The following is a 22,976-nucleotide window of genomic DNA, read 5'->3' as shown; positions in this document are numbered from 1 at the left end:
TGGGGTGGCTTTATACTGTACATGCCCCGCCTAGGGACTCTCGCCCCTCTCTGGGCTTTCCTGCCCTTTCTGGGCCTATATCGCGCATCTCGCACTTCTAACCCCTCTGGGGCCTATGTCACGCACTCCACATTCCCTCGCCCCCTCTGGGGCCTATGCCGTGCTTCCCGTGCTGCGCACCCTCTCGGGCTGGGGCCTCAACCCACACATGCTGAGCGCCTCTCTGGTGCTTGCCCGCCATGCCCACTGTGGCACCTAATGCTGTGCCACCCTGGCACCACTCTGTGCCCTTTCTGGGCACCGGGAACCCCCAAACTACTGGGGAGCCCCGTGAGGCCTCCTCACACCCCTACAGCCTCACCCGGTCCTCCGGTGTAACCATAACAAAACCATGAGCCAAGTGGCTGCAACACAAACAAGAAGCCTGCCGGCTTATAACACAAAGCTTGTACTTACTCGGCTCCTTAGTCATGATCTCTTATAGGGTTCAGTTGCCCTCATCACTGCAGCCGGTCAGAGTGGTCAGGCTGCCACCATCGACTCAGGCTGCTCAGCTTCCCCGCAGAGCTCTTGCTCCTGCTCCTGCTCCTGCAGCAGCCAGAAGGGAACTGCTCACTGGGCTCCGGCCTGGGTTGTTTATAAAGGGCCGGCCCTGCCCCCCCTTCCGGTCACATGGCCCGCCCTGTTGCCACAACAACCGGCATCTGAGCTGCCCCTGGAGATTGGCAGCTCCACTTCTCCACTTCTTAGGAACAGGGCACCTCAGTACTCCTGTGACACTCTTTAGCCTGGAAAAGTACAGGCTCAGGGGTGATCTGATGGCCACCTACAAGTTTATCGGGGTGACCACCAGTATCTGGGGGAACGTTTGTTCACCAGAGCACCCCAAGGCATGACAAGGTTGAATGGTCATAAACTACTACAAGACCATTTCAGGCTGGACATAAGGAAGAATTTCTTTACTGTCTGAGCTCCCAAGGTCTGAAACAGCCTGCCATCAGAGGTGGTTCAAGCACCTACATTGAACACCTTCAAGAGTAAATTGGATGCTTATCTTGCTGGGATCCTATGACCCCAGCTGACTTCCTGCCCTTTCGGCGGGGGGCTGGACTCAATGATCTTCCAAGGTCCCTTCCAGCCCTAATGTCTATGAAATCTACACATGCAAATGATGTGGGTGGATTTACTCTAGAGCAGAGTATGCAGGCATGTGCATGTGCTCCTGGCAGCATTCTGCTCCCACCCCCTCCAGCCACCTGCAGCAGCTGGGGGAAGCTGGAGGCTCCACCTGGGTGCTTGTCCAGGGGCTGCCAGGGAGCACAGGGCCAGGAGACAGCTGTCTCCAGGCGGGGACTGGGAGATTACTCCCTACCCCCAGGAGCTGCTCCGAAGTGGCAGATCTCTGGCGCGTTGTGGGACAGGAAGTTATCTGCATAAATTTAGAGCCTGATTTTCACAGGAAATGAGTATTCACCACTCCAGTTTATACCAGTGAAAGCTATGGGTTCTCAGAAATTTGGATAACTGTGTGGAAGAATTAGGCCCTGAGATGAGGAGAGGAAAACGCTGTCATTTTCACTCCATAGGAAACTGATAGAAATATATGATCCTGGGCAATGTGGAGCTGCTCTGGGCTTAGATCATCAATGCAGTGCAACACCAGGGGCAGATCCAGAGGGCTGCCATGGCACATCACACCCCTCTTTCAGACCACAACACAGGAACAGCATCTGGGGACTTTTTAAGTCCTCAAAGAAGGTAAGAATCTGCCTCCCACCCTTCCTCTCCATGCTCAGTGGCATGTCCCCTCCCCTCTGTAACCAGGAGGTGAGTCCCTGTTGCAAAGAATGAAGAGAAAAGAGAGGACATAGTGGAAAGGCCCCTTTAAAAGCAAGAAATTTGGGGCCAGCAAGAGCCAGATGTGGCCAAGCAGACCACATGGCCAGAAAGTCAGAGTACAGATAAACATCAGCCTGGAAAGATGAAAGCTTGCCCAGAAGGAAGAAAGGGTCTGTAGAGTACAGACTATGGAGAGGACCAGATTGTCCCTGTCTGAGGGAGGAGGCCATGATGGGTACTGTTAAGTAGCCTGTTCCCAGTTTGTTTAAACTAAAGGCCCATGGGGCAAAACCCAGGGCAAACATTGTCTACTACCCCAAGATGGGGAAGAACTTGAAGTTGAGGCTTTTCCCTTTTTTGGTTTAGCAGACCCCTGGGGGAATGGCTGTAAAGGGAGATGTGAAAGCCACAAGATAGGGTGTCCCAGCACCCTATCTAACTTATTTCCCATGAGGGAGGTTACGGTCACCAGTAACAAGAACCCAAGTGCCTACTGCAGTGGTGCAAGGTATTGATTAGCAGGGATCCTAGTTTTCTCCAATAAAAGTAATAATAATAATAAAAAAAAATAATCACACAATTCTCTGATTAAAACTGCCAAAAACATGGTTAAAATGAAAGACTACTATATATATATAGGTATCAGTTGAACACAATGTTTTCTTGATATATTTACAGTTTTAAAGCAATTTGGAAGCCTACCAGTGCCTCAATCACTATAATCAAATACATCCTAAATACCTAACCAATGTGGTATTTTTTTTTATCCTTCCAGTCTCAGGCTATGGACTGAGAAGAGAGAGGAGGATCCAGGTAGTCAACCAAAGACTGTGGCACTGGTGTCATTAGGAAGGCTTTGGCTTCCATGACCACAGCCCGCTCTTTGGCGAGAGAGGCAGCGAGCTGCTGGGAAGAGATGGCCTCCACCTCTCTCCATTGGAAAGGAGGCTCTTCTTAGCCAGACTGGATGACCTGCTCCACTGGACTTTAAACCAAGCCCGCCAGGGGATGGGGGGACTACTGCCACTGCTGGCCTACTCAGCAACCCTTGCAAAGCCAGCAGGCAAAGGCATTTAAGGGATCCCACCCCTGCCCCAGCCCTGGAACAAACTGTAGGCAAGGTAAGGGCCCCCAAGGGGACACTTACGTGCCTATACACAAATGCCAGGAGCCTGGGGAATAAACAGGAGGAACTTGTCCTCCTGCTAAATGCAAATAACTATGATGTCATAGGGATAATGGAGACCTGGTGGGACTCCACCCATGACTGGGCCACAGGTATAGATGACTATAGCCTGTACAGGAGGGATCGTGTGGACAAAAGGGGTGGAGGTGTAGCTCTCTATGTCAAGGAAAGCTATGCGTCCCTGCAAGCTGAAATTGGTACCCATGGTGGACGACTTGAGACCCTCTAGGTTAAAATCTGTGGGAAACATGGCACAGGGAATACTATGGTAGGATTCTACTACAGACCCCCTACCCAGGGTCATGACCTTGGCAAGGAGTTTGCCAGGGAATTGACTGAGGCCATGCGCTCCCAGTGTATGGTTGTCATGGGAGATGCAGGAAGTCTACGGGCTGACGAGAGGCAAAGTGCTGCTTAACCTCATACTGGCAACTGGGGATGACCTAATCAGCGACCTAATGATCAAAGGGAAGCTGGGTGGCAGTGACCATGAGCTGATCATCTTCACCATCTGCCGTAAAGTTGGTTAGTCAGTCAGTAATACAGAAGTCCTCAATTTCAGGAAAGCTGACTTTGACAAGATAAGGAGATTTGGCAGAGAGGCACTAAAGGGCCACAACCCAAAGGGGAGGAGAGTTCAGGATGAGTGGTTGCTCCTCAAGGGAGCAATCCTGGATGCGCAAGCAAAGTTCATCCCGTTTCAGAGGAAAGGTAGCAAAAGGGCACAACAGCCCCCTTGGCTCTCCAGGGAACTGGCGGACCTGTGTCTTAAAAGGAAGATCCTTAATACAAAGGATGGAGAACTGGAACCACCACCAAGGAGGAATACTCGGCTCTGGTCTGGACCTGCAGGGAGTGAACCAGAAAAGCCAAGGCTGCGATGGAACTCCAGCTAGCTACAAATATCAAGGACAATAAAAAGTCCTTTTTTAGATATGTGGGGAGCTGGAGGAAAAGCAAAGCCAACATTGGACCCCTGCTAAACCAGATGGGACAACTGACAACCGATGTCCATGAAAAAGCAAACTTGCTAAATGGGTATTTTGCATCAGTTTTTCATCAGCCCCATGGGACGGCCCTGCTCACTATGGGTCAGGGAGGCTCCTTGCCCTCCATCAAAGCTTACCTCATGAAGGAACACCTCGACAGGCTGGATACCTTCAAGTCAGCCGGCCCTGATGAGTTACACCCAAGGGTACTCAGGGAGCTGGCGAGCACTATAACTCAGCACCTGGCACGGATCTTTGAGAACTCCTGGTGCTCTGGTGAAGTGCCCAATGATTGGAAGAGGGCCAATGTTGTGCCTATCTTCAAGGAAGGGAGGAAAATAGACCCAGAAAACTACAAGCCCATCAGCCTGACCTCTATCCTGGGGAAGGTCTTGGAAAAGATTATCAAAGAGGCCATCCTTAACAGACTAGCTGAAGGCAATATCCTGAGAGATACCTAGCATGGGATTGTTGTGGGTAGGTCTTGCTTGACCAATCTCATTTCTTTTTATGACCAGGTGACCTATCACCTGGACAACAGGGAAGAGATTGATGTCATATATCTTGACTTTAAAAAAGCCTTTGATCTGGTATCCCATAACCACCTCTTGGCAAAACTGGCTAACCACGGCCTCGACCTCACCATGATTCGCTGGCTGGGAAATTGGATCTGCGGTAGGACCCAGAGGAAGTTGGTTGGTGGAAGCCAATCATCTTGGTGCACTGTGACCAGTGGGGTCCCTCAAGGCTCTGTCCTACGGCCTATACTGTTTAACATCTTCATCAATGATGTGAACGTTGGTGTCAGAAGCGGTCTGGCCAAGTTTGCCGATGACACCAAACTCTGGGGTAAAACATCCACACCTGAGGACAGGAGGGTGATTCAGGCAGATCTTGACAGGCTCATGAAATGGGCGGACAAGGACCTGATGATGCAGCTAGTAAAGTGAGCAAAACGCTAACTTGCATCCATAGATACTTCTCGAGCAAATCCTGGGACATCATTCTCCTCTTGTACTTGGCCTTGGTGAGGCCACAGCTGGAGTACTGCATCCAGTTTGGGGCTCCACAATTTAAAAAGGATGTGGAGAAACTTGAGAGGGTGCAGAGGAGAGCCACACGCATGATCAAAGGTCAGGAAAACAGACCTTATGATGAGAGGCTGAGAGCCAGGGGACTCTTCAGCCTGGAAAACTGCAGGCTCAGGGTTGATTTGGTGGCCACCTATAAGTTTATCAGGGGTGCTCATTAGGATCTGGGGGAATGCCTGTTCACCAGAGCGCCCCAAGGGGTGACAAGATCGAATGGTCACAAATTCCACCGCAACTGATTCAAGCCAGACATAAGGAACTTCTTTACTGTCCGAGCCGCCAAGGTTTGGACTAGACTGCTGCCAGAGGCGGTTCAAGCACCCACTTTGAATACCTTCAAGACACATTTGGCTGCTTATCTTGCTGAGATCCTATGATCCCTGCTGACTTCCTGCCCCTGGGGCAGGGGGCTGGACTGGATGATCCTCCGGTGTCCCTTCCAGCCCGAATGTCTATGAAGTCTATCAAGAATTTGATTTGGGGTTTTTTTTAATCAAGGAAAAATCAGAGCTTACCCTGCCCCATCACTCACAGAACACAGGTCCAGGCCCCTCTTTCCACTACTCCCCCAGCCATGCTGGTGCCCCTTACCCCCTGCCACAGACCTCTCTAGTCCTGCTGGTGCTTCTCACCCTCTATCCACAGCCCACCAGAGGAGGCCCCCAGCTTCCAGAGCTATGAAGCCAGGTACCTGAGTCTGCAGCCCCCCTGTCCCCTACAGCAGTGCTGAAGCCCTGGCTGCCACCACCTATGGGAGGTGGCAGTTGCTGCAGCAGACAAGAGCATGGAGCCCCACGTCCCCCACTGTGGGCTCAGCAGTGGGTGGGGCTGGCTGCCCCGGGGGGGCAAGGAGGGAGCACATCTCTAGGGCAGCATGGTGATCACAGTGGCAAGGAGCTTCCGCTCTGCCCTCCTGTGCCAGGTCACACCTGCCAGGCTGTGGAGGCCCCAGGGGAGAGCAGTAAGGTGGAAAGCCCAAGCCTGCAGTGGGCAGCCTGTGCCTGTCCCCACCCTGGGCACAAAACTTCAGGGCACAAGTCTCCCTGCCCTCCTGACAGCACACACAGTGGCAGGGAGCCATCCCCCTCCCCCTAGCCCACCCCTCCAAGATAACCTTCCTGTGGCCCTGTCCCACTCCCCACTGAGACCCTACGGCTGCATATTCCTGCCCTGGGCCCCAAGACCAATTCGCCACCTGGCTCCAGGGTCACTCTTGCAACTCTGGGATCTCCTCCCACCCAGATGTGAGCCAGGGACAGGAGCAGATAAGGGAGGGGGAAATGAATGGTAGGCTGCTGCCACTGATCAAGGGTGGAAGGAAGGGATGGGACACCAAGAGGGGAGGGAGATTCTTACCTGATTCAAGGACTTAAAAAAAACCCTGGCTGCTGCTCCCATGGCTCAGTCTGCCTGCCCCAAGCCCATGTGCAGCACAGGATTTAAAGGTCCTTTGTAAAATCAACACATCTCCTACATATCCCCCCATTTCCTTGCAATTAATTGCATCTCTTCACCAGCAGATAAGTCAAGTGTCTCGGGCAAGAGTTTAGAGAGTAGTTTTAACATTTTGTCCCCATTCCCCCAGAGTTTATAGCAGCCAGTTGCTAATCTAAATATACCACAGCAAACCTGTCACATTTAATTTTACATGGAGTAATTTAATGCAGCAGAGATAATGAATTCAAAAGAAAGATGTATTCTGAGTGAGACACACCAGTAATACTTAGAATTAATGAGCCATTTTCTTTCCTCTGCCCCTCAATGTTAGAAAATTATGGTATATAAAAAGAAACAAAAACAAAAAAAACCCATGCCATATCTTCATGGTAAATTAAGTTGTTTGTACTCCATTCTATAGGTAGACCCATTTCTTGGGCTCAAGCTAAATGCTGCAGGATAAAGAGGAGGGTGGTTCAGGAGGTCATTTCTTCCAAGTTGCTTCACAGCAAGTGTAGTTGATTCTAGGGCTGTCAGTCTCCAAGGGTAGAACACGTGGAAGACAGTGGCAGGACATCTCCAGTGTCAGAATCCTTGACTAATTTCATTGTCTCCCAAACCTTCATCAAACATCTGTCTTCTGTCAGGCCACATCCACATGAGCATGAACATTTGGTTTCCCAGGTACAAATAGCAGCGGCACATCTTGTGCAGTTGCTAGTTGTCCTCAAAGAACACCTGCGCCACATGCCTTTTGGTGCATGGCAAGTTACCCCAGGTGGGGTAGGGGAGACTGGGGCCAGCACTGGGCTGGCCCCAACAGCCTTACCCAGTGTCTTGGGGGCCTCCCAGTGCTGCAGCAGTGGCAATCCTGCTGTTCAGAGCCTGGCTAGCAGCTGCAACGTGGCTCTAGCCAGCCAGGTTCTGGTTTTGACTGGTGCACATTGCCCCTGCATATGCTGCTCCACATTTTTTTTTTTGTGCAGGTCAAAAAAAAACAAACAACCCCCTGCTGCTCCCTTGCAGCACTGAGAACAGCCGAACATGCAGTATGTGTTGCTACAGACATGTCTGCGGTGCTACACACAGCATGGCCGCACTAGTCTGAATGTGGCCTCAGTCTTATCAAGGGGAAGATCCCCGTTAGGTTCAATGTATCAAGCATTTAGATCATATTATGGATACTTCCCCATAATATTTAACATATTTATTTTCTGACACCCAGATATGCAGTGCGTGGCTTCATCGGCCCTGGGAGCAGAAGGTAGGCAGTGTCCCCAAAGGATAAGTGGAGGGAAACCCATATCATTAATATCAGTACTGCTTGTCACCCTAGTGAGGCTTCCTTTTTCATTAACAAGAACAGCTGGTTGTACCTGCTTAAAAACTTGAGTATTTTGTACTTTTCCAGACCAAGCAACACTGATTAATTAAGAATTTGCTTGCCATGGTCATCAGCCAGATCTTGGAGCACAATGGATCATATAAACCACAGGATCATAGGAAGCTAAGGCTGAAAGAGACCTCACAAGGTCATCTAGTTCAGATTCCCGTTTATCCCTGACTAAGCCATCCCCACCAAGTGTCTGTCTAACCTGCTCTTGAAAAGTTTCCAAGGACAGAGCTTCCACAACTTCTCTAGGTACCTTGTTCCAATCTTTGACGACTCTCATAACCAGAAAGTTCCTCTTAATCTCCAACCTAAACTTCCCCCGCAGCAGTCTGAGGCCATTGCTCCTATTATATCCCTACAACCAAAGCGAAAAGCCCGTCTTCATCTGATAGTTGGAGACTGTATAGTACCCTTCAGGTGCTTGAAGACTGATCTCAAATCCCCCCTCAGTCTTCTCTCCTCCAGGCTAAATAACCCTAGTTCTTTTATACTTCCCTTGTAAGTATGGTCTCCAAGCCCCTTAAGCATTCTTGCTGCTCTGTGCTGGACTCTTCCCAAACTATACATTTTTTGTGGGAGGGCCCAAAACTAAGGCCTCACCAGTGCTAAACAAAGTAGAAGAATCTCTTCCCTTGATTTGCGAATGACACTCCTGTTAATACAATCAGTATGCTTTTGGCTTTCTTCTTCCCCCAGCCCCCCAACAAGAGTACACTGTTGACTCATATTCAGCTTATGGTCCCCTGTGACTTCCAGGTACTTTTCTGCAGTACTGCAGCCTACCCGCTTATTCTCCAGCCTGCATTTGTGTATTTTTCCATCCCAAGCGCAGATCTCTGCACTTGAATCTTATCCAATTGATTGTGGACCATTGCTGTAGTCTAGACAAGTCATTCTGGATTGTAGCCCTAGCCTCCAGAGTATCTGCAGCTCCACCCAACTTGGTGTCATCCACAACTTTGCTAAAAGTGCACTTGATCCCATCATACTAATCATTAATGAAGAAGGTGAACAGTATCAGACTCAGAACAGACACCTAGGAAAACCCACTTCATACTTCCTCCCAACTAGACACTGAGCCATTGACAAGCCAACCAGTTATGTATCCACCTTAGAGTTCTCTCTTCTAATCTGTATTTGCTTATTAATAAGAATGTCAAGGAAAACAGTGGAGAAGTACCTCTCTATTTGTGAATGTCACGGCTTTATTGGAGGTGAGAGTAGGTCTGGCTTCCATTAGCTGTTCTAATGCAGTTGGAGACCCCAAGATACAAAGCCTTCAGTTACCAACTGAAGATTTGAGACCTGTAAGAACATGGAGAAACTACTTATTTAATGGCAAAGCCCACCTTCTGCACAACAGCCACAATGATCAATTTGCCTATGCCAAAGTGGTTTGCAACTAAAGGTAGCAGTCAAGGGTGGCAAGCTCCAGATGGCTATCGCTGTACTATTTTTGATGGAGAAGGGATGTCTTATATTGATATTTCCAAAAATGTACCCTTAGTCATCCTAAAGTTCTTCTGCATCTGCTGGTTATCTCAGATTTGATGCAGAATCCTCTCTATCACTAGCTCATGCATGTTCATCGGGTTGAGAAGCAGCAATCTAAAGTATATAGATTTTCCAGGAACAGTCCTACTGCCAAGAAGCTTATGATAAAGATGAGGAGGAGGTAAATGACTTTTGTCCTTTTGCCAAACTAGGTTCAGATAATAGTCATGTCACAAAAGTATCTGCATCAAAATATTTTTTCCTGCTGATGTTATATAAAGTGCTGTCATAGCTGTACATTAGCACACTGGAGAGATTCCCAAGTGGCAGCAGAATGCCATGAACATCAGTCCAATCCACTGCATGTTCTCTGGTGCAATTGTGTCAAAATAGTTCCATCACATAGTAAAAAAAGTTTTGATGTTCATGTCAAAGACCTATTATACAGCTGCTTAGGACAGCTTTTTCTTAGTTGCAGTCTTGTCCTGAGAGAATTACAGGTTTTCACTGAAACCCAAAATTCACATGTACTAAAAAGGCAAATTCTGGGCATGTCTACAGGAGATATTTACCATGGAGTAGACTAATTAGCTCCATAGTAAATATCTTGCATTTACACGTGCGGCCCTATTAGACCATAGGAAATAAATGAACTCTTGGGAGCACTTGATAGAACACACATTACCATCCTAAACCAATTCCAGGACAACCATTAATTCATAAACAGAAAGGGGTCTTCTTCTGTGATTCTGCAAGCCATCATGGACCACAGAGGCAGATTTACAAACATTTACAAGGGATGGACAGGAAGCACACACGATGCTTGTATGTTTTGAAACTCACCACTGTCTAAGATGATGGACAAGGACCAATATGCCCCAGGACTGAAAGAGGTTGTTGTCTGGGGTGTTTCAGTGCCCCACCTGATACTAGCTGATATGGCCTACCCACTCCTGCCCTTGCTCATGAAGCCATATGTGGGACAAATGAGTGATCCACAGAAATTGCTGTTCAGCAAGCAGTTAAGAAACTGCTGCATGAGCATAGAGTATGCATTTGGCAGCTTGAAAGCCCATTGGAGATCACCAGTGGCAACGTGTAGGTGGTGCACGGGGGTGCACATGCACCCCTTAAGAGCACTGGTGCACCCCAACAGGCTGCACTCCCTGCTTAGGCAATGGGTGCGGGGGGAGGCAGGAGCGCCTGTGCTCCCCCATGAGTGCCAGCTGGGGAGTGGGAGTGCCAGATGAAGTACTGTGGCCACTTCTGGAAGCACTGTGGCTGCTTCCCAGTTGGCAAGATTGGCTGTGGGGGCAACCCCCCCTCGGTGGTCATTGGAGGGGCATGTGCCCTCCCCCCCGCCGACTAAGGCAGCACCAGTTGCCCATGGAGCGCACTTAACTACAGACTAGAAGTGCATGCTGACAACATTACCTCTTACATAGTGGCAGCATGCATCCTGCATAATATCTGTTAAATCAGGGGTGAGGTCTTCTTGGATTTCATAGATTTCATATACATTAGGGCTGGAAGGGACCTCAGAAGATCATTAAGTCCAGCCCCTCGCCCGAAGGGCAGAAAGTCAGCTGGGGTCGTAGGATCCCAGCAAGATAAGCATCCAATTTACTCTTGAAGGTGTTCAATGTAGGTGCTTGAACCACCTCCGCTGGCAGACTGTTCCAGACCTTGGGGGCTCAGACAGTAAAGCAATTCTTCCTTATGTCCAGCCTGAAACGGTCTTGCAGTAGTTCATAACTGTTCAACCTTGTCATCCCTTGGGGTGCTCTGGTGAACAAACGTTCCCCCAGATCCTGGTGGTCACCCCGATAAACTTATAGGTGGCCATCAGATCACCCCTGAGCCTGTGCTTTTCCAGGCTAAAGAGCCCCATAACTCTCAGCCTGTCGTCGTAAGGTCTGTTTTCCTGACCTCTGATCATGTGCGTGGCTTTTCTCTGGACTCTCTCAAGCTTCTCCACACCCTTTTTGAATTGTGGAGGCCAAAACTGGATGCAATACTCCATCTGCAGCCTCACCAAGGCTGAGTACAAAGGGAGAATGATGTCCCGGGATTTGCTTGAGAAGCATCTACGGATGCAAGCCAGCATTTTGGTTGCTTTACTAGCCACAACATTGCTTTACCACAGCATCACTTCAGTGACACTTGGAGAGATCAGTTAAGATAATTGACACAAGCCGTGACCTTCACTAGCAGAGAAGCAGTTGAGCATGGGGAGCTAGAGACACAGGAAAATAGTGGGAGGGGTGCTGTGATCAGAAATTGTTTGGTGGCACACATAGGTGCTGCTCTGCGGGGGGAATGTGCTAATTGTGTAAATTGATCTTTTTTATCATTAATGTTCCATTTCATATTAATTTCTCCTTGAAAAAAGTCTGTCTGATAACAAGTTGTTTTGTATAATGGGTTCACAACAAGGTCTCAGGGAGGTCTCTGTGTGGGATGCAGGATGGAGGGAGGGGGTGCATTGGGTGGGTGGCAGGGGGGATGGGTTTGTGGTAGCAGGTGACTTGAGAAGATAAGCAGGTCTAAAACCAGTTTGGGGACATGACTGCGAACTGTAATAGGATTCACATTCAAATAGACTAACTGATTCAACAATAGCCTGGTAACCACCACCCCCTTCCCCCACAGTGCAGCCTCTTGATTCTGGCCACTATGTATGTGGTGATTGGAGGGGGAAGCAGGGACATTCATTGCGCCTGGACAGTTTTTTGTTTCTTCACCTCAGTGGGAGTGTTAGGTCATGCTGGCCATTTGTGTTGATTGCGGGGGGGGAGGGGAGTTGGAGGAGACTGATTGCGGCCCCCAACACCTCTTTGGGGGCAGCTGTCCTGGGCAGGGGGATCCCTGGTAGCCAAGGAATATTGATGATCCTTGATAACAACCACTGCCCAACCACTGCAAAAATTCATTACCGTTTGACACAATAAAAATGAGAGAAAATACAGGATTCTTTCTGTTTTACATACAAATTTACATAGTACATTTCCACTGAGGCTTTAGATAAATCATGAGTTACATTTTTACATTTACATTTTTCAATTACATTTTTATAAGTTCAAGCATTGACAATTTTGTTTTTTACATACATGGGGGAAGCAGGAGGGGAAAGAGGCCAGGAGGGCCTGTCCAAGAAGGGGAGGGCATGTAGACAAGTATGAGAGCCCAAAGGACACTCACTGGGGACATACCCCTGGCCAGGGACATGAACCACCTCATGCAGCAATGTCTATTCTACGGCGAGAACTCCCGATCTGCACCGGTGCAGCTTTAGCTCCACGTCAGGTGAAGCGAATTGGGGCCAATCTGCAACATGGGCTATATCCGGAGGCCGGGGGTGGACCCAAGAGAGGGTTGAAGGAGCAAGGGCAAGTAGCCAAGGAACCAGAAGTGTGGGTAAGCTGCTGGGCTGAGGCTGAAGAGGTGATGGGACCCTCACCGCAGGAGTGAAGCAGAGGGTGGAAGAGGTCAGGGATAGCTCCTGGGAGTGGCAGAGATGGCGGATCTGCCTGTACGCTACGGCATTTTTTTTTTCTCTTTTTCTTTTCTTTTTGCCTCCCATGGACGTTCCCCAGCCAGTCAGAGAGTCCAGACTGAGGCCAGGCACCTGCCTAAGGGAAAAGGGGAGCAGGGCCCCCCACCAGAAGCCTTGTTAGCTGAGGCTGGTCAGGCAAGATCCAAAGCCGCGAAGCTTGGCCTCCGCCCAAGCTGATTACATCCAAGGGACTCCCCTGCCGCTCAAGTGGCACTTACCAGTAATCAGGATCCCTGCAGCACAATTTGAAAGTCCCAGGAAAGAGACCCGGGTGGGGAAAGCAGGTCATGGAAGAGTCTGGGGTAGTGGCCCCAGGCAAGAGAGCACCAGACCTTGAAGATCCCTGAGGAAGAGAAGGTCAAAGTTTAAAGACTTTTAAAAAAAATTAATAAATAAAATAAAAGGAGAAGAGGGAATTAGAAAGTTCGCTCCAAGCTGGTCCTTCCTTCACTCTCAGATTTGGGCCTCGAAGTGTGGGACAGCGCCTTGTGATTGAGCTGGGCAGGAGATGGGCAGTGACCACCCCACTTTTACAGATCTCTTATATCATCGAAGTCATGGCAGGCGGGAAAAGAAGGGGTGTCAGATCTCACCCAGCTCAGCCATAGGGGTACAGCCTCCCTGAGGGGCCGGTGAATGTCAGCAGGACGTCGGGGTCTATGCCCTTACATGGTGACCACCTGACAGCCAGCATCAACCAGGGGTGCTAAGAGAGAGCCCCCACCCAGCCATGGGGGAAACAGCCATTGGTATTCAAGTGGTGAAGCTGGCTGAAAAACTTTTTTATATGTGAAGAGAATAATATTATATCACAAAGCTGTTTATATATATATATATATATATATATATATATCTCACAAATATATCACAAAGTTGTTATATTACATCACAAAAAAACCCCAGAGGAGTTTTTTTTGCCCCAGACAGAGCCCCAGCCAGGAGGCAAGACGCAGGGAGAGAGCTTCCAACTGCTTCCAGGAATGTTAATACACTATGATGTGGAGAAGCTGAGTCAGAACAAGCTGCCCAGCTTGCACTCCTACATCAACAGGACTGGCTGAGTGTGGGTGGGTGGATGGATGTGTGGGTGCTTGGTTGTCTTGGAAGCCACATCATAGAGTGGGGAAGCTCGGATGCCCTTGGTAGTGAAAAACTGGCTGAAAAACTTTTTTTTTTCTGAAAAGAATAACATTATATCACAAAGTTTACTTTCAACAAACACTCCTCAAACCTGCATGTAATCTTGGTCTTGATTTTTAGGGAAAACCTTTTTTTTAGATTTTACCCCCCAAAAAATCAAAAAGCTGTTCTCTGTACTAAAAGAACTGAGCATTTTTAGCACCCATTTTTTGCCAGCATGAATAAGGTTGTTGTGTGTGTGTGTGCAAGCTGGGGTGACCTTGGTCTACAAGCGGTGAAGCATAGGCAAGGTGAGGGAGGGAGGCTGTTAAGCTTTAGGCATCTATTCTAGTCCCACTCACCACACTGGCAGGCAGCAGACATCTATTCATCCTGGACATTGAAACTGGCTCCAGGACTACATTTCAGTTCAGCACTGTTGCTATTGTAAATAGAGTGTGTGTGTGTGCATGTGTGTGTGATGCTCTTGGTAGTGAAAAACTGGCTAAAAAACTTTGTATGTGAAAAGAAAAACTATATCACAAAGTTTACTTTCAACCAGCACTGTTCAAACCTGCATGTAGCCGTGGTCTCGATTTTTAGGGAAACCCCCCTTTTTTTACCCCAAAAAACAAAAAGAAAGCTGCTCTCTGCAGTGAAAGAACTGAGCATTTTTAGCACCCACTAAGCAGGGTTGTGTGTGTGTGTGTGTGTGTGTGTGTGTGTGCGTGCATGCAGCTGGAGGAAGAGGGAGTGAGACCCTTTCCTGGCAGAGATTTACCAGGTTTCAGACCTAAGGAAAGCATTTCTTACAGTGCAAGAAAGCATGTGTGTGTGTGTGTGTATGCGCACAAGCTGGGATGCTGTTGGTCTACAAGTGGTGAAGCATAGGCAAGAGGGAGGGAGAGGGAGGGACGGAAGTAGCACCTGTAGCCCACAAGTTGACCTTCCTGGTGGAATAGAGCCAAGTCTGTCACTCCAGGCCCATGCCTATATGGGCAACGGACCTTTTTAAAACAATGATAATAGCATGTATGTATGTATATGTGTGTGTGTAAGTGGATGTGTTAAAATAAATAAATACCTGGTAGTCAAGTGGTTAGGAGGCTTGGAGGGACTGTGCAAGTTGTGTTCCAAGTTGTTGGAAAAACTGCACTGTAGCAGCAGTGAGAGGAGAGAGCACATCAGCCAGCACCAACCAGGAGTGCTGAGAGGGAGCCACCAACCATGGGGAAAGCACCCGGGGGAACAAGCTAGAATGGACGTTCTTAAAGAAGCTACACTATAGCAAGAGTGAGGAGAGGCATGAAGGCCAGCACCAACCAGGGGTGCTGAAAGGGAGCCACTAGCCATGGGAAAAGCATAATTACTTGGGATAATTACTTGGGCTATATGAAAAGACAAACGAAGAAAAAGGAACATTACATACCTGACCCTTGAAATGAGCTAATGAAGCATATTTAAGTAAGTAGCTGCTTCGAATAGTTTGATCATTTGTAAGTTTTTTGCATTTTTCAATTTTGCATGCTGCACTGCAGACCAGGGCACATAGAATCAGCAGGCAGAGCAGGAGGAAGGAGGGAAGGCTGGAAGCAGGGCAAAAAAGGGACAAAAAAGATATTCCTTGGTAAATACTGGCATATTCATACATGAAACAGAAATATTCATTTTTAAATTATGATGGGATTATTTAAAATGCAAGCTTAGTTGCTCATGTAGTCACACAATACAAGGACTTGTCTACAGCGAGGCAGAGAGAGGCTAATGGTGAATTCCCATAGGCTTTTTTTGGAGTCTAAAAAGTTATTAACAGTATTGAATAGGCACCAGGCAGTGACATTGCCATCCTTTTTTCTGGAGACAAAAGTGGCATCAGGTGACTTTCCCAGGCTTGCGTTCTTCTCTTCTGCCTGCTGTGCCTGACGATTGTAGCATAATAAAAGCATAGTATTCAGGAACTAGAAATAGGAGGGAGGGAGAAGTTAAAAGCATAAAAGTTTGTATTATAAAATCACTATGCAGTGCCTCCAGCTCTGAAATGGGAGTAGCCCTCCTGTACTGGAGAGTGGAGAAAGGCAGCTGAAGGGTGAGGAAGGGCAGTGAGGAGGTTTTCCCACCCCCCACCTCAAAAATTCCCTGCTACTACAGGATGCTGTCAGATATGAATATCTAGCAACTTCATTCACGGCAATTAAACCCTATTTACATGAAAGATAAAGTAAACAATGCAAGTCACCCTCTCTCAGGGCACAGCCAAGTGGTTATTCTCACTTACCTATGCATAAACATCCCATTTGGTTGTGAAATAGGCCAGGGTGTCCTTTCAAGTGTCACAAAAACCTGCCTCATCCTGCATGGAAAGGCAATACTGCACCTGCTATGAGCAGCAAGCAGCAAGCTGCACTCTTACGGAAAAGGTGCTGTGCCACCCAGAAGCAAGCATCCCACAGGGCTGAGTCCTTGTGCCTATGGTATGTTGCCATCTCTCATCCACCTCAAAGGTCTACAGCATATGCACCCCAGTCAGTCACAGCTCCACAAATTTATAGGTACTCAAGGGGACAGACACCTACCATCACCACCCCTGCCTTGTTCTGGTATAAAAAAAACCCAGACAGTCTGGCCTGGTAAGCATGCAAAAATTTCACACCAAAACACGCAGAGCTTTGCACGGAAAGGTTTGGTGCCAAAAAAAAGTGCCCAAGTGCCCTGCGCAACTTGTATCCAGGGAAAGTGAAGGGCACCAGGCTAGGGCAGGGAGTGATTCCCTTTGGGACTACAGAGCCAGGGGAGAGATAATGCTTTGACCACACTTGGGGATAGCCTGAAGGGTACCCCACACCCAGTGCCCTGTGGAAACAATTGCCTCCTGAAGGTTGCCCCCGCCTTCACTGAGCCTTGGGAGATGCTTGCGTACATTTGGAGAGCCCTGCAGGGCTTTGCACAGAAAGGTTTGGCACCAAAAAAGAAGGCGCCTAAGCAACCCATGCTTGGGGGTTAGCTTTGCACGGAAAGATTTCATGCCTCAGGCCTCCAAGCGCCCCATGCAACTTGCACCCAGGAAAAGAGAGTGGCAGACGTGCTGCGGCTGGGTGTTTCTTGTCCTAAAGCACCACCTGGCAGTAAGGGAGGACTGAAAGGGCATGAGGGTAAAATTGTTCTGACATGCCCTCTAGTGCTTTTTACTAGTCATAGCATAATAAGCCCTTACGTGGTAAATCATGTCCACGTTTCTTATTTAGCCATCTTAAACTAAGAAAGAAAAAGTAAACCAGGAACATTTTTAGTGACTAAATGCCGAGTACGTGTACAAGGGCTCCAAGAAAGCAGGGAAAACAGGCAGATTTCCCCAGTTGCAGGCAGGTGTCACATTTTGTTGCACTGGCCAGGAAATTGGCTAAATCAAGACTGTCACAAATAGAAGACAGCAGAACCTTCCACCAGAAGAGAAGGCCATGGGCCAATAACAGCAAGATGGATATCCAGACTAGTTGCTACAGTTGTTGGTGCAACAGCAAGAAGTCACCCAACATATACAAAATTTGATGGTCCAATTAATTCAGGGACAACAGCAGCAGACAAAAGCTCCCAAAAGTTTCTCCTGGGGGAAGTCTGTACATGCTGAGAGTAAGCACCACCAGGATGTTTTGTGGAAAGCAGCTGCAAATGTGTGTTTGCTTATTTCTAATGCTCTATTTTGTTTTGCTTTTTTAAGTTTTAACAATGCCCTTAGGAAATATGGGTGTAGTTTTAAAATGTGCTCAGAATAAACCTAAATCTGTTCCTGTCAAAAAAAAAGGAAATCTTTCCATTCACTATGATGGAGCAGGTGCTTTTGAAAATGTTAACCTGCATCAGGGGCATATTTTAAAAATCATGGGACACTGGCAGATTGGTACTGCCCAAAGGATGGCAGAAGTGTTGTTTCTTTTTTCTTTTTTTTTTAAGTATACATGCTTTACAAGAATGGATTTCAGCTTCAGCATTTCTGAAGATTAAGTGATAAAAGAGTGACTGCTGAACAGCAGCCTGTTTCCTGAAAGTAATGATATGTGTGGGTCTACAACATATTTCCTGTCTGCACAAAATTGTTTCATTTGACCTTTAGCATAAATTATTCTACTAATAAATCATTCAGTACAATCTTGTTTATGCATGAATCCCTGATGAAGCTGGGATCTTTCTAGGCAGATTTGCTATACAGTACGTATGTGAAGGAAATAGTAATTCATTTTATTTCTGTGTGATTGATGGCTGTTTAATGCTACAGCCAGTTAGGGCAATTCTTAAGCAGAGATATAGCTGTTTTATAAAGCTCTGATGTTGGAATCTGGTAGAGACAAATAAACCAAAGTTAGAGCTGACTTGGAAGACATGCATCATCTACTACCCAACTTTATGATGGGAAGTTACAGGGAATATTTATACTTTTACAGACAACTAAGGCTGTATAGGAGGTCTGATGAATGAGAATATTCTGACAGAGGTGCCTGAAGTGTATATAGTGCAGTGGTTTGTCAAACTGTGTTCTGCAGCATCCTGGGATCTCCCAATAGGTCTTTTGGGATTCCACAAAAAATGGGCGGGGAGGTGGTGCACCACCATTTTTGGGCCAAGTTGCCTGGCTCTGCATCACCTCACAGCATAGGGGTCAGGGTTCTGTGACAGAAGTTATAGGAAAGGAAGTTTGAAAGCCACTGATACAGTAGATACAGCACACATGAGTATATTACTGATTTGTTTAACTTGTGAAAGATTCTGATTCCAAGAACTGGGGCAAACGTGCATTGGAAAGTTATTAAAACTGACCAAGAAAGAAACAGTACAATGAAAACCACACCAGCATGTATAGGCAGTAAAAAGGACACTAAAGCAGGTTTTCTACTGTACTAAAATCCTGGCCCCATTTAAATTGGTATTATACAGCTAAACATTGCAACCTTAAGAATGCTTACATCAGTAGGACAACTGTTGCAACATGTATAGTCTTCTGCAAGCAGTAAATCCCAACAGTATTATATACTGCACTTGGTAACTATACAGAGCACATCAGAAACTAGGGCTATGCAAAGCTTCAGTCCCTGATTCGATTCGGCCTGATTGGATGGCCAATCTGTGAATCCAAATCAAATCAGGAGATCCTTTAATCTCTCCAAATCAAACCAGAACCCTCCAAATCAATTCAGAGAGATTCAGAAAGACTTGGCAATTTGGACATAGACACAGCTTTAAATGTTTTTTCTACATACCTCAAGGTACCAGGAGCAGCTCATGTGGGACACTCCATCTGCCCCAGCATTGCAGTATTCACGAAGCATGCTAGTACCTCAAGGTATGTGGAAAAAATATTTAAAGCTGAGTCTATGACCAAATCGCTGATTGTCTGAATCAGCATTGAATATTCAGATTTGGATTCAGCCAAATCAAACTGGGGACAGTGATCCAAATCAATGAATCAAATCAGTGTCCCTGATTCAAGCCAAATCTGAATCCAAACCAAATAGGGCCCGTTTCACACAGTCCTATCAGAAAGCCTAATCAATCAGCAGGAGTCTCCTACCACTTAGGATAGAAAGGAAGTAGGAAAACCCAGACCTACCCTACTTCAGTAGGTTCCAGCCTGGGACCCTGCCTGTCTGGGGATATCACCACACCAGCCACCTCCAACAAGTTCCATACTTGACTCATTCCAATATGCAGGTCCTTCTTTCTACTTCTGCTCACTATCTCAAGCTTCCTGAAAGTCTTCCAATCAGACTCCCCAGCACTGCAAGTCTCTAGCTGCTGGAAGCAGTCCATTACCTCGGAGTGTTCTTTACCTATTTTCCTGTACCCTCAAGTACTGTAATTTAAGAAAAGTTAGGGGAAACTCCTAACATGAAGGTTAAAGGGTTTGAAGGTGTACTGGTTGAAGGCAGAGGTACAAATTAACAATGTGGTGTAAGAATGTATTTATGTGCCTTCTAATATGTTGTCCTGTGACCAGGACCACACTGTCAGTTTTATACAGTACTGTATACAATTCTATCATGTACCTGAATGACCCTTATATTTTCTAAGACAAGGTCCTTTCTTCCAGAAGTTGTGCCATAGCACCAAGAAAGGACCTAATCTATGATGTTACTGTATGCAGGTGCATGAGGCAGAAAAAGGGCAAAGCACATTTACGTATGTGGGAAAGAAAAAAATAAATCACTAACAATTAATACACTAAAGAGTTGACTTCTGATCCCCAGTACTATTTTGCAGGAATGAGATGACTGATAACCATAGATCCAGGTTTTCCATTTCCCATGGAAAAATGGGGAAAACACAGATTTTCTCGTTTTAAGGGGGGGTGAGGGGGCTGGATCCCCACCACTGGACATACTCCTGTCAGGGCATGAGGAAAACATGCCCCCCGCCCCCATTTGTGCATGGGTTGGGGGTAGTCTGCCCACTGTGGGCTCAGGCTCCCCGTCCTGCTGCCCTCCCCCAGGGCCTCCAGGGCCAAGCAGGTGGGACCTGGCACAGCAGGGCAGAATAGGGCTGTGTGGGGAAGTTCGGTGCCACTGCTGGGAGCTCCACACGGCTATGACGAGGTGCCCCCTGCCTGCCCTGCAGCAGCAGGGTTGGCAGCCTGGAGTTGTGACCCATGCTGCTGCCAGGTGGGCAGAGGGAGACTCACCATGGTGGTGTGGAGGTCTCAGTGGCACCAAGCTTTCCCACCCAGCCCCGCACTGCCCTGCTGTGCCACATTCTGCATGCTGGGCTGCAGAGGCCCCAAGGGCAGGGCAGCAGGGCGGGGAGCCCAAGCACTCAGCGGGCAGCCTACAGCTGCCCCATCCCCCTTGATGGGCTCTGCTCCAGCCATGCTGCCTACAGGGGAGTGGGGAGTCAGGCTCTACCCTACCACAGCAGCCAGCACATGCCATGGGCAGTAGCTGGGGCTCAGATGCTGCTGCAAGCGGCAGAGGGCTGAGGACCCAGGTCCTTGGCCCTGTAGCCCTGGCAGCTAGGGGCCGGCCCCCTCTGGTAGGGCTTGGAGAGGCAGAAGGCTGCAGGTGGGGAGTGAGGGGCCTGGACCTGCATCCTGGTAAGCAAAAGGGGCAAGGGGGTGCTCTGATTTTCTGTGATAACCCAAAATCAAAAGCCACAATGTATAGGTATTTAGAATGTATTTGATTATAGCGATAGAGGCACTGGTAGGCTTCCAATTTGCTTTAGAATAATAAACATATCAATAAAACATTGTGTTCAACTGATACCTATATATATATATCTATATCTATAGATAGATAGATATAGTGAGGTTTCATTTTAATCACAGATTTTGGCTTTTTTTTAAATCAGAGAATTTGTGATGTTTAAACAGAGGAAGTCAGGGCCCCTGCTGATAACTGATTCTTAATATCCAAAAGAGCTCAAGAGAAAGCAGCAGATGTTTATGAAGGACTTTGTAACCAACCATAAAAGTCAATTTTTGTGTTGTTTTAAAGCTTCAGTAGGAAAATAAGTCATCCATTATATTTCAACTTAATGAGACCATATCTTGCCACGTCAGTGGCTGACATGTTGAAAATGCTAAAATCAATATGCATGGTGGCAAGCTAAATCCATTATGGCATTTCAAGCTGTACAATGCAGTAGTTTAATTTTTTTAAAAGGTATTGGTGTTTTGATCATCTTTTATGAGTGTGATTTCCTTTGCTTACATTCACATGATGATTTAAAGAGAGGCAGGAAATACCAAAGAATGATTCTGTTCTGGGACTAAAATAATGTCATAGATACACCTCTTCTGTCACAGCAACAATATCCAAATGTTAATTTTCTTAAGGTCCTTGACTGTTTCCTATGGATCTTACTTGCTTTCCCATGTATATAAAACATTTGATAAATATGTTTTAAGCAAACATAGCTAAAAATAATGTCAGCTGACTAAAACATTTAATCTAAACTGTCTTCCTTAATAAAAATGTAGGTGTATCAAAACTGAAACTTGTCTGAGTGTGTGTTTTTTTTCAATTACATTTTTAAAGGAAAATTTCCAAACAAACCATTTCAACTTTCTCGTTTCAGTTACATCAGTGTTTTGCTAATTGCATCTTTTGATTTCATTTTCTTTCAGTTTTTATACTATGCAATCATATTCATGTTAAGATCATTAGATGTACATTTTATATTTAACATTGCTTTAAAATGTTTAAACAGTAAACATGAAATGTCTTGAATGTAGTGAAACCAAATACTTCTTCAGCTCTAGAGAGACCCTACTATCTGCACGGAGCTCTGTTTGGAATATTTGGAGATGTGATAACACACAAAACACCCCCAGCAATTCCTCTTACCCTGGACTAGAGGGGAAGATCCACCAATAGACTCTCTACTCCATGTACGTACATAGAGAATGAACTCCAGGCTAAAATAAGAAGTTTCCCTTGATTTCATTTGTGAAAGTCTTTTCTTCTTCTATTTTTAATCAAAAAGACTATTTTCTAGTATTCAGGGATGTATTTAGTAGCCATGTTGGTCTGAAACAAAAAGAAATGACAAATTCTAGAACTCTTGGTTCAGAAGTGATACCTTTTTTAGACCAACTAAGAAATCACAAAAAATATATATCTTTTTCTGCAAGCTTTCAGGCTCACATGCCCTTCCTCAAGCTCGGGAAAAATTAAAGATGGTAAGAAGTTCCCATAGATAGGAAATAAACTTCCTTTCTGCACAGAGGAACCTGAAGATGGAAGTCTGTCCCTCTGGGTCCATGAGAGTGTCTTTGTGACTTGCTGTTTGTTGTGCAGATAAGGCAGGATTCCTTCCCTGGTGTTTCATAGATTCCTGGATGCTAGGGTTAGAAGGGACCTCAACAGATAATCAAGTCTGATGCCCT

General features: G+C 46.9%; 1 long non-coding RNA gene across 1 annotated transcript; it reads right to left on the bottom strand.

The window, feature by feature from the left end:
• Positions 1–12,414: 12,414 nt before the first annotated feature.
• LOC149870961 (uncharacterized) lies at positions 12,415–20,523 on the bottom strand. Its single transcript, XR_016440164.1, has 3 exons — positions 15,534–20,523; positions 13,204–13,328; positions 12,415–13,061 (listed from the first exon to the last, which is right to left on the bottom strand). It is a non-coding gene; the product is annotated as an uncharacterized LOC149870961 (long non-coding RNA).
• Positions 20,524–22,976: the final 2,453 nt, after the last annotated feature.

This window comes from Crocodylus siamensis, chromosome 2 (assembly GCF_052110815.1).
Source record: "Crocodylus siamensis isolate JL-2025a chromosome 2, ASM5211081v1, whole genome shotgun sequence".
Lineage (NCBI taxonomy): Eukaryota > Metazoa > Chordata > Crocodylia > Crocodylidae > Crocodylus > Crocodylus siamensis.
Note: the sequence above shows the minus strand (reverse complement) of the source record. Positions and strands in the feature narration are given on the sequence as shown.